Raw genomic sequence first — 11329 nt, 5'->3', positions numbered from 1 at the left:
TGACTCTTGAGCTTGAACTGCTGACCTTGCAATTCAAATGGCTTTGCAGTCTGGTGCATTAACCCACAGCGCTACACCAGGACTCCTTGTGTCCTGTATTGTTGTTGTTGTCAGGTGCCATCGAGTCGGAACCGACTCATAGCGACCCCATGCACAGCATGTCCTGTATTAGAGCCCTTAAATTTGTCCCTATGTTTTCATTGATGACTTTAGTAATTCTGGGATTTGCATTTAGGTGTTTCATCCATGATGAGTTGGTTTTTGCATATGGTGTGAGATAAAGGTCTTGTTTCACTTTTTTCTTATGCATTCTGCTCTCTTTATGTCTTGACTGGTGCATTTAATCCGTTTATATTCAGTATAATAATTGAAAGGTATGAATTGATTGCTGTCATTTTGCTCTGTGTGTGTGTGTGTCTGTTTTGTTGTTTGTTTGTTTTGTGTTGCTGGTGGGTTTTTTGTCCAAACTAATTTTCTGCGTTGAAATCATTTTATTTGTGGCTTTTTTTTTTTTTTTTCAATTTCATTTTCTTTCTGTTAAATTTTACTAAATCTTTTTTCTTTTACTCTTTATTTTGTTTTGATATGCAGGTGTACTGATTTTCAGTGATGTCTCTGGTCCCCTATTTTCAGTCTTGTGGTTTTGCTTTACTTTAAATATGTCTATATCTGAATTGGGAGTCCTGGTGTGGCACTGTGGGTTAATGCACCAGACTGCAACGCCATTTGAACTTCAAGATCAGTGGTTCAAGCTCACCAGCTGCTCCTCAGAAACCCTATACAGGGTCATTATGGGTCAGAACTGACTTAACAGCATTTGACAACAACAACATATCTGAATTGAGTTCTGCATAGTATTGTCATATATGGTAATTTCAGGTGGTTGCGTCTCAGAAAACCTTTTAGAATTTTTGTAAAGTTGGTCTGGTCAACACAAATTCCTTTAATTTCTGTTTACCAGAAAACATGCTACTTTTTTTATATTTGTGGAACAGATTTTATATATGTCATGCCATACCTTCTTGCCTGTGTGGTTTCTGCTGAGAAATCAGAGCTAACTCTTATTGAGTCTTCTTTGTAGGTAACTTTTTTGTATTCCTGAGTTGCTCTCAGTCTTTGGTTTTGGAAAGTTTGATTATGACATGTCTTGGTAATTTTCTTTTGGAATCTATCCTGTTTGTGTTTCGTTCAATTTCTGGTCTTTCATGAATTTAGGGAAGTTTTCTTCCAACAAATATTTGTCAATTTTCTCCATGCTTCTTACTGTCTCTTCCTGTTCTGGAATTCCAATCACTAATAAGTTGTTCCCCTTCATGGTATCCCAAATAATTCTTAGAATTTCTTCAGATCTTTTCAATCTTTTTTTTCTGATTGTTTTTCTAGCCTACTAGTATTGAGAGATGAAAAGAGCCAAGGCTTGGAGGACACCAGGGTCTATAGTCATAATATAGATCCAAATACAAAGTTTTATATTCTACTTACATGAGTAGAAACTGTGATCTTAAAATTTTTCTGAGATGTCATCTAAGATGCAGCTATTGGTCTCTCCTGCCAAAAGCAAAGAAGAATGAAGAAAAGAGAAGGTCCATGAAAACAATGAGTCCAATGGACTAATGTTGTTTTTGTTAAGTGTCATTGAGTTGGCACTCATTGATAACAACCCTATACACAACAGAATGAAACACTTCCCAGTCCTGTTCCAACCTCACAATCATTGCTACATTTGAGCCCATCATTGTTGCCACTGTGACAATCTATCTCAATGGGAGTCTTCCTCTTTTTCTCTTGACATTCCATTTATCAAACACAATACACTTCTTCAAGGACTGGTCCCTCCTGGCAACATGTCCAAATTATTAGAGATACAGTGTGGCCACCCTGGCATCCAGGCAGCATTATGGTTGTACTCCCAATACAGATAGGTTTGCTCTTTTGGCAGTTCATGGAACTTGTAATATTCCCCTTCAACACCATAGCTCAAATGCATCATTCTATGGCATTCCTTTTCACTGTCCAACTTTTGAATGCATATGAGTTTATTGAACATGCTCTTTTGATCATGAATGTGACACCATTCCTTTGCCATTTGTCATTCCTGGCATAAGTAAATCACGTGATTTTTAGATTCAAAATGGTCCATGTCAGTCCATTTCCGCTAACTAATGCCTAGGATATCAATGTTTATGCATTTCATTTTTGACAATTTCCAATTTTCCTAGATTCATACTTCATAACATACCATATTCTGACTACTAATGGATGTTTGCAGCTATTTCTTTTCATTTTGAGTTTTGCCCTATCAACAAATGAAGGTCTCAAAGGCTTTACTCCATCTGCATCATCAGAGTCAAATCTATTTTCAGGAGGCAGCTCTTCCCTAGTTGTATTTCAACCTCAGGGGTTGAACCTGAGTTCAATCAGTTCAACCTCAGGGGTTCATCTTCTGGCCCTATATCTGATAATATTCTGGTGCTCTTCATCATGTTTCAATATTCAATACTCCGGTGCAGACAGTGTTCCACTTGTTTTCCTAAGGTTTCCAGTGACTAAATATTCGGTATTAGTCAGTCTCTCCTTCTTCGTGGTCTGCTATGTCTGGAAGTTCAGCTGAAACCTGTCCATGGCAGGTGATCCTGTTTGTATTTAAAATACTCATGGAATAATTTACAGGTTCACAGCCACACACAAGGCACCACAGTACCACAAACTGAAGATGAGTGATGGAAGGGACCATTCAAATATCAACTCCCATGACTCTAAGTCTAGAATAAATATATTGAGCTTTGGTTGTCTTCAAGGTCAGCAGTTCAAAACTACAAGCCTTTCTCCCAGAGAAAGATGAGGCTTTCTGCTTCCATAAAGATTTATAGCCTTGGAAACCCCATGCTGGGTCACTATGAGTCAGAACTGACTCCAAGGCACACTTCCAATACCACCCTGCTATCAATATCAAACCATTCTGAAAAGAATCACATTATAAGGGCCTGGATAAAGTAGGAAAAAATTGTGGAACAAAATTCAAAATCAGAAAAGTGACCAAATTTACTGGTCAAATAGATATTAGAGGCAGCCAGAGAATATGGCTCCAGTCACACTGCAGGCCCAGAACTAAACTCAACCCCTGAGGCTTATTTTTCAGTGAAACAATAGACAGGTCAATAAGGTCAACAGTAACTATGGAGATACGTATTCATTAGAACAATCAAGGATTCACAAGCAAAAGGGCGTCATTTGCCCAAGGACAAAACTCAGAAAGCAGGAAGGGCTAGGAAAGAAGGAGGAAACAATGGGAAATAGGGAGGGAGTGAGATGTTACATTGTGAGGATTGCAATCCTTGATATGAAACAAAGTGTGTGTTATTTAATGAATTAAAACCCATTGAGTCTCTAAATCTTCACCCAATTAATTCATCCACACACACAAAAAGACAAGAGATAAGCACTTTCCACCAGAGCCAAAGATAAAGTTGTCACCTAGAGTAGCACCCTCAATTTAGAATTCTAGCCTCAAAAACTCTGGGAAAATAAGTCGGTCTGTTACAGTCATCTACTTGTGATATTTCTGTAATGGGGCACTAGATTACTAAAACAGCAATCAATATTTAACCAGCTTTAAACTTCACTGAATTGTTTACAACATAAGAGACAGACTGTCTTTCAATTCTTTGAGGAAAAATGGGACTTCAAAATTTAGCAAAATTAACTCTATTTAATGCCAATACATAGGCAAATATTGTTTTTACTTAAAGGGAAATGATATTTTAAAGAGAAATGGAATAACATATGCTTCGCTTACCTTATCTTACATACTATAGTTTCCATAAGGCCAAAGAAAAGATGAGTTGGGGTAGGGTGTCCTAAGTCAGTTAATTAATTGTTGTTATTCTATTCTTTTCAGCGATACACTAAGAAATAGATAAAGTTCAATGAACTATCCTACCATCTCTGAAGAGTTATTGCCAAGGGACATGTGACATAAAAGTTGTCTGTATTATCACATAAGCTGGGAAATTTAGGGAAAGCAAATGTCATAAAAAGCATAGGTAATTTTAGATGTCCAGCAAAATTATACTGAAGAATATTAGACAGAGAACAGGTAGAGAAATATTATTTATATATTGTTGTTGAGTTCTGTTAAATAAGTTCCAATTTACAGAGACCGTATATAGGGTTTCTGTGGAGCAGCTGGTGGATTTGAACTGCCAACCTTATGATTTACAGTACAGTGTTGATCCTACAGCTCAACACTCATATATATATGTGTGTGTGTGTAAGTGCTTATGGTTCATAGTACAGTGTTCATCCACAGGGCCACATCAGGAGGCCAATTATATATTTATATCAGACTCTTACATACCCATACACATATATGGTGTTATGCTATAGGATCAGCACTGTACTCAAGGTTAGTTTAAACCACAAGCTCAGCAGTTCAAATTCACCAGCTGCTCCTTGGAAACTTTAAATAGGGTCATTATGAGTCGGAATTGATATGGCACTATGGGAAAATGTATTGGACCACAAAGTTGGATTGAACTGCAAGGTTGCTGGTTCAAATTCACTAGCTGCTCCTAATATTGGGTCTCTATGAGTCAGAACTGACTCTAAGACACTTAACAACAACAACTGAATATATGAGAGGACTTCAAAAAGTTCGTGGAAAAAATAATTCCTTTATCTTTGAATTCCATTTTTCTATGATCTTTTTGAAACCTTCCTATGTATTTGGTTATCTAATGTGAATGCTGTTGTGGTGCTGTAGGATAAACACTAGACTGTTAACTGCGGTCATCAGTTCAAATCTTCAGAAACTCTAGGTAGGGTCACTGTGAGTTGAAACTGATTTGATGGCACTTAATAACTACAATAACAACAGGAACACAAGCTAAACTAATACTGTTTAAGGTAAATTTTCTACAAAGCCATAGTCTGCGTGGATGGATTGGGCTTTATCTATCTGGTCTGTGCTATCAATTTTCCTGCTTAGAATATCTCTATTATCTATTTGACCTCCATTTAGCCTGTGTATAGGCCCTAAGCTATTGAGTGTCCAAAATGGATGGGAAAAAGGAATGACTTTCCATGGCAAATTTTGCTTTACAGGATTTGGCGCACAGTGATTAAGACACGGACTTTTAAATTATGTCAACATTGAAACTCCACCACTTAAATGCTGTATGGGATTGGGAATTTAAGCTGTAATAAAATACTAATAATACACTAGATAAGGCTTTTGAGTGTGTGCATATAAGAGAGAGGAAATCTGGTGCTTGTAAAACATGAATTGGGCATAAATAGGTATTCAATAAATGATATCTATCAACAATATTTTTTGTATTATGAATATATTTCACTTTTCACCTATGTTCCAACCCAATCCATTCTACAAAAATGTTGTGATGACATCTCTCCTCATCTACAGACCAACAATCAAAACTCACCATGCACACAATCTTAATTTAACAAAATGTTAAAGTAGGTGCTGTCTGTTGTTTGTCTCAGAAACAATTCCATAGCTTTTTGACAAGTTTCCATCCTATGGGATTTGGTTGAACTCGGCAGATTGAATTTCTCTCCTGTGGATGCATTACAGATGTCTTGGATTAGTGATTCATTATACACATTTTTGGAAAGGTATATGATGATGGAAGATATCTTTCTAAAAAGGATGTCTGGGGGGGGGGGCACAAGTGATAGATAAACAGCGATAAGGTGATTCATTTAAAATGTACAAAAAGTTATTTCATAACTTGCACAGATAAATAAAAGGGTGAAGGTAGTAATGTTTGGAAAAGCTTCTTCTACTATACAGAATAGAAACTATTCTCTCTATTGACACATCTCTCTTTGCAAAATCGAATAGGTTTGGGGTGTACAAATGTTGTAAGTGATCGGGTATCTCTCTTACTTTAATGACCCACAAATCCACTGGGAAAGATTTGAGTTTACAAGTAGAACAATTTATCAGACTCTAGAAGACATGTCATATTTCAGGTTGTTGTTAACTCCCATGGTTCTTCTTTTTCCCGGTTGTTATACTGGTGTGAGTTTTGAAAAGCTATGTGGGGAATTTTATTTAGAATTGTTCACATTTTTTATTGCAACATAATAGCATTGAGTAACTGAATTCCAAAGGAAAGAGCAGTGTGCTAGCTTATTGTAAAACTCCAGCTTTTTGTTATCGTTTAAACATCCTGTCTTAGTTTCATATTTAGAAAGAGGAAACTATACTTGGATGGATATACTACTTTTGAAAAATATTGCCATTGCTTTTTTTAAAAAAAACATTATGTACCATACACTGTGAATTTTTGGTTCTTTTGTGTCATCAAGTCAATTGCAACTCATAGCAAACCTTTGTACAAAAAAATGAAGCACTGCTTGTCCTGCACCATCCTCACCATCTCATTGTTGCATCCATTACATAGGCTAGAGGGTTTTCCTCTTTCACTGATCCTATATTTTACCAAATATGATGTGCGTCTATAGAGACTGGTTCCTTCAGATGGCATGTCCAAAGTACAAAGTCTCAGCATGTTCACTCCTAAGTAGGATTCTGTCTGTACTTCTATGAAGACAGATTGGATTGCTCTTCTGGCTGTCCTTGGTATATTTAGTATTCTTGATTAACATCATAGTTCCAAGTTGTCAGTTCTTCCTTGTTGTTGTTGTTAAGTGCCATCTAGTCAGTTCTGACCCACAGTGACCCTGTATAGGGTTTTGCACTTTTATATGCATATTTTGTTGCTTTTAAGTGTCATTGAGTAGGTTCTGACTCATAGAGAGCCTATATAAGGTTTCCAAGGAACAACTGGTAAGTTCGAACAACCGACCTTGCAGTTCAACCTCTCTTGGAAACCTTATATGGGGTCTCTATGAGTTGGAGCCAAGCTAACAGCACACAACCACAGCAAAACCATAAATTTATTTATTATTTTCTCTGTGCAGTGTCTGGCCTGTATTCATATATAATAAATTGTCATACATTGGATACTGTACTAAATCATTTGTAAAAAATAGTTTACTTGTATTCTCTCAGTTAACTCTTACTTTATAAATAAAAACAAATAACTCTATTAGGTGCTGCTTGTTGTTAGGTGCTGACTCATAGTGACACTATGCTGACTCATAGTGGCACTGTACATAAAAGAAGGAAATACTGCATTGTTCTATATCAGCCTCACTAGTGTTGCACTTGAGTCAATTGCTCCCGCCACTGTGTCAGTTCATTGGAGATCTTCCTTTTCTCACTGACCCTTCATTATACCAAGCATGATGTCCTTCGCCAGGGACTGGTCCCTCCTGATGATATATCTAAAGTCTCCCCATCTGGCTGAAAAAAAAAAAAAAAAGTTGGTTTTCTGGCAGGCCATGGTACTTTCAATATTTGTCTCCAACACCAAATGCATGGATTCTCCTTATTCACTGTTCAATTTTCAAATGCACATGAGATGTTTGAAAATACCATGGCTTGAGTCAGGCATACCTTAGTTGTCAGACTGTTACCTTTGCTCTTAAACACTTGAAAGATATCTTGTGCAGCAGATTTGCCTAATCAATGTGTCGTTTGATTTCTTGACTGTTGCTTCCATGAGTTGATTGTGGATCCATGCAAAATGAAGTCTTTGACAACTTTTAACCTTTCTCCATTTCTTGGTCCAGTTGTGGGGACTTTTTTCCCTTTTACATTGAGGTAATGATCTTCATCAACAATTGTAAGTAAGTATTGTAAGCCCCTCTTTGCTTTCAACAAGCAAGGTTTTATCATCTGCATATAGCAGGTTGTTAATGAGTCTGTCTAAAATCCTGATGACACATTCTTACTTGTATATTGCCATTTTTCACATTATTTGTTAAGCATACAATTTTAATAGGTATGGTGAAAGGATACAATCTTGACACACACTTGTCCTGTTTTTAACCATTCAGTATTCCCTTGTTCTGTTTTAATAACTGCCTCTTGTTCTATGTACAGGCTATTCCTGAGTACAATTAAGTGTTCTGGAATACCCATTCTTTGTAATGTTATCCACAATTTGTCATGAGCCATGCAGTCTAAAGACTTTGAATTGTCAATAAAGCACATGTAAACATCTTTCTGGAATTTTGAGCTTTCAACTAAGGCCCATGTGATATCAGCAATGATCTCTCTCATTCCATGTCCTCTTGTGAATCCGACTTGAATTTCTGACAAGCTCCCTGTCAATGTACTGCTGAAACCTTTTAGAATTATCTTCATCAAAATTTTGCTTGCATGTGATATTAGTATTGTTCAATAATTTCCACATTCTATATGGTTACCTCTCTTAGGAATGGGCAAAAATATGGATCTCATCCAATTGATTGCCCAGGTATCAAATTTCAAAATTTCTTGGCATAGATAAGGGGCTGCCTTCAATGCTACATCAGTTTACTGAAATATTACAATTTGTATCCTATCAATTCCAGGAGACTTGCTTGTTGCCAATGCCTTCAGGGCACCTTGAACTTCTTATTTCAGTACTATCTGTTCTTGGTTGTATGCTACCTCTTGAAATGGTTGAATTTTGACAATTTGTGTTCTTTTCTTGATATGGTTACTCTGTGTATTCCTTCCATTTTATTACCCTACATTCTCATCATTCAATATTTTATACATTGTTGTTGCTATTGAATGTTGTTGAGTTGGTTCTGACTCATAGCATAGGGTTTCCAAGGAGCAACTGGTGAGCTTGAACCACTGACCTTGCAGTTCAAACTGACTTTGCAGTCCAGTGTATTACCCCATAGCACTATACCACAACTCCATTTTACCCATGGAGTCCATCAATATCTCAAGTTGAGATTTAATTTTTTTTTCTTCATTTTTTCAGCTTGAGAAATGCTGGAATTGTTCTTTCCTTTAAGTTTTCTAACTTCAGGTTTTTGTTAATTCCATTGTAATATTTTACTTTGACTTCTTGAGCTGCCCTTTGAAATTTTCTTTTCAGTTCTCTTACTTCTTCCTTTCTTACATTAGCTTTAGCTTCTGTATGTTCAAACCAAGCTTTAGAGACCCCTCTGACATTCATTTTGGTCTTTTCTTTCTTTCCTATCTTTTTAATGACTGTTTGCTTTTTCCCTGCATGTTATACTTAATGTCATCCTATAACTTTTCTGAACTTCAATCAGTCATTTGTATGTAATATATCAAATATATATATATATTTTAAGTTTTTATTATGAATCATGTGGGTTTACATGGGAGAACACCAGTTTTACATTCATCCCATCGTATTTCATTTCATTGCAATAATTACAATCCCCTCCATGCATCATCAAATAACCAAAGGGTACACCCCACAGGACCGCACCCCCTGCCATCAGCACACAGCCCCTTTCTCTCCCTGAGTCCAATATCTCCAGCTGCTCCATCTGTTCACATCATCATCTCTGTTTCCTTCCCTGGCGTCACTGCCTCTCTGGGTAGGGTCACACTTTCTGGTCTTCTCACTTGATGATCCTAGGGACCTCCGCTCCTGGGCTGCAAAATCAGTCACTCCCCTGCTTTAGTCAGAAAACATCTTCTTCTACGTATCAGAGCCTCACAGTCAGTCCTGATGCAAATTATTCACTATTGTACCACAAGAGTCTTAGCCCCATTTTCTTTTGCCAGCCCAGTCCCAAAAGATTGAAAATCATTCAGTAGAGGTTCTACCTCCCCCCACCCCATCTAGAACTAGGCTCCCTCTTGAAAGCTTGCAAGCTAGTCATTTTTTGCCTTTATAGCCATCCGCCCTGCCTCCCCACTTGCTGTAAAGATATGTTCCCTGTTTTGAGCTACTACATCCATAAGAATAGGTAAAGTTCATCAACTTGTACTGAGTTACTATTTTTTTTTTTTTTTCTTCCCTCTTCTTTCTTTTTCTAGTCGAGTTCTGATCTTCCAACCATCAAAGCCAGGTCAAGTGTGTACTATCTGTAACTATGGGTGTTCTTGTGCATCTTCCCTTACTCCATATCAACTAGACACTTGACTGTCTACTCTAGTCCTCTGTGGCCATATCAATGCCTTTGGGCCCAGGAGTCCCTGGCCATCCAAGTCTCTACCCAGGTTCACAGGAGTCTATTAAATGTGGTCGGACTCAGATCTCAACTTCATTGCTGTTTGTTTTTTTTTTTCCCCCTTATCCCCTTATCAGTGACCAGTGTGGTCACCAGCCTGATCATATGCCTGCTTGTGTATTCCTCTTGAGTTCCAGTCTTGGGAAAAGGGAGTTTGCTCTGAGGGGACCCGACCACTTGCCTTGATGACTTCTAGGCAAACAGCTTACTTGTTCTTGTAGTAATCAATCAGACTGCCATTATAGTTTCTGATTTTTCCTGCTGGTCTTTCTTTACGAAGTATCTTCTATTCTTCTAGCTGCTCCAGGGTGGTGTACTTGTCCTTTTTCAGTGGAAATTTCCCACCTCAGACAATTCTGGATGGGGTTTTGGTTTCCATCTATGTAATGCAAAAGCTCCACAGGAGGCCTCTTTCACTGGGCAACTTCTATCCCCCTTTAAGGTATTCCTATTAGTTATAGGCTGAAGACAGAATTATAAGCTTTCTATTGTGATGTTTCTGGCTATTCCCCCTGCCCCGCCCCTCAAGTGTCTATTTCACAATGGTAGGCAAGGAAGACCAATAATCAAAAGACAATCAAGCATCTTAACATCATTCCCCTCTTTCACTCCTTCAAACCATGCCTCAATCTGTGTATCCTGGAGTCCTGTTGTTCCAAGGTTGTGCATACATCATCATTTACCTCTGTCCCACTTAGCCCATGTGAACCTGCTTAACTGTTCTCTCATCTGCCTTGTTCTTCCATTCTCTTTCCACTTTTGTGTATTGCCCTTACCCCACCTCTAGCACCCAATCTACCCTGTGTCTAGTCCCTATCCTGTGCTCTGTCTTCCCCTCTCACCCTCCCCTCCTCCCATCCCATACATCCTGGTTATCAGCAATTATATATATATAATTTTCCCCCTTTTAGGGTGGGTTCTTCTTCTTAGTTTTTACAATAATGGTCCTATGCTGTATTTCTCCTTTTGTGACTGACTTATTTCACTCAGCATAATGTCCTCAAGGTTCATCCATGTTATGTGGTGGCTTGTAGCTTCCTTGTTGTTTTTCAAGATAGCATAGTATTCCATTGTATGTATGTACCACAGTTTGTTTATCCATTCTTCAATTGATGAGCATTTAGGCTGTCTCCATCTTTTTGCTATTGTAAATAGTGCTGCTAATGAACATTGGTGTGCATATATCTACTTGTGTTATGGCTCATATTTCTTGTGGGTAAATACCAAGTAGAGGGACTGCTGGATG

Source organism: Chrysochloris asiatica, unplaced genomic scaffold (genome assembly GCF_000296735.1).
Source record: "Chrysochloris asiatica unplaced genomic scaffold, ChrAsi1.0 scaffold00364, whole genome shotgun sequence".
Lineage (NCBI taxonomy): Eukaryota > Metazoa > Chordata > Mammalia > Afrosoricida > Chrysochloridae > Chrysochloris > Chrysochloris asiatica.
This window is presented reverse-complemented; position numbering follows the sequence as displayed.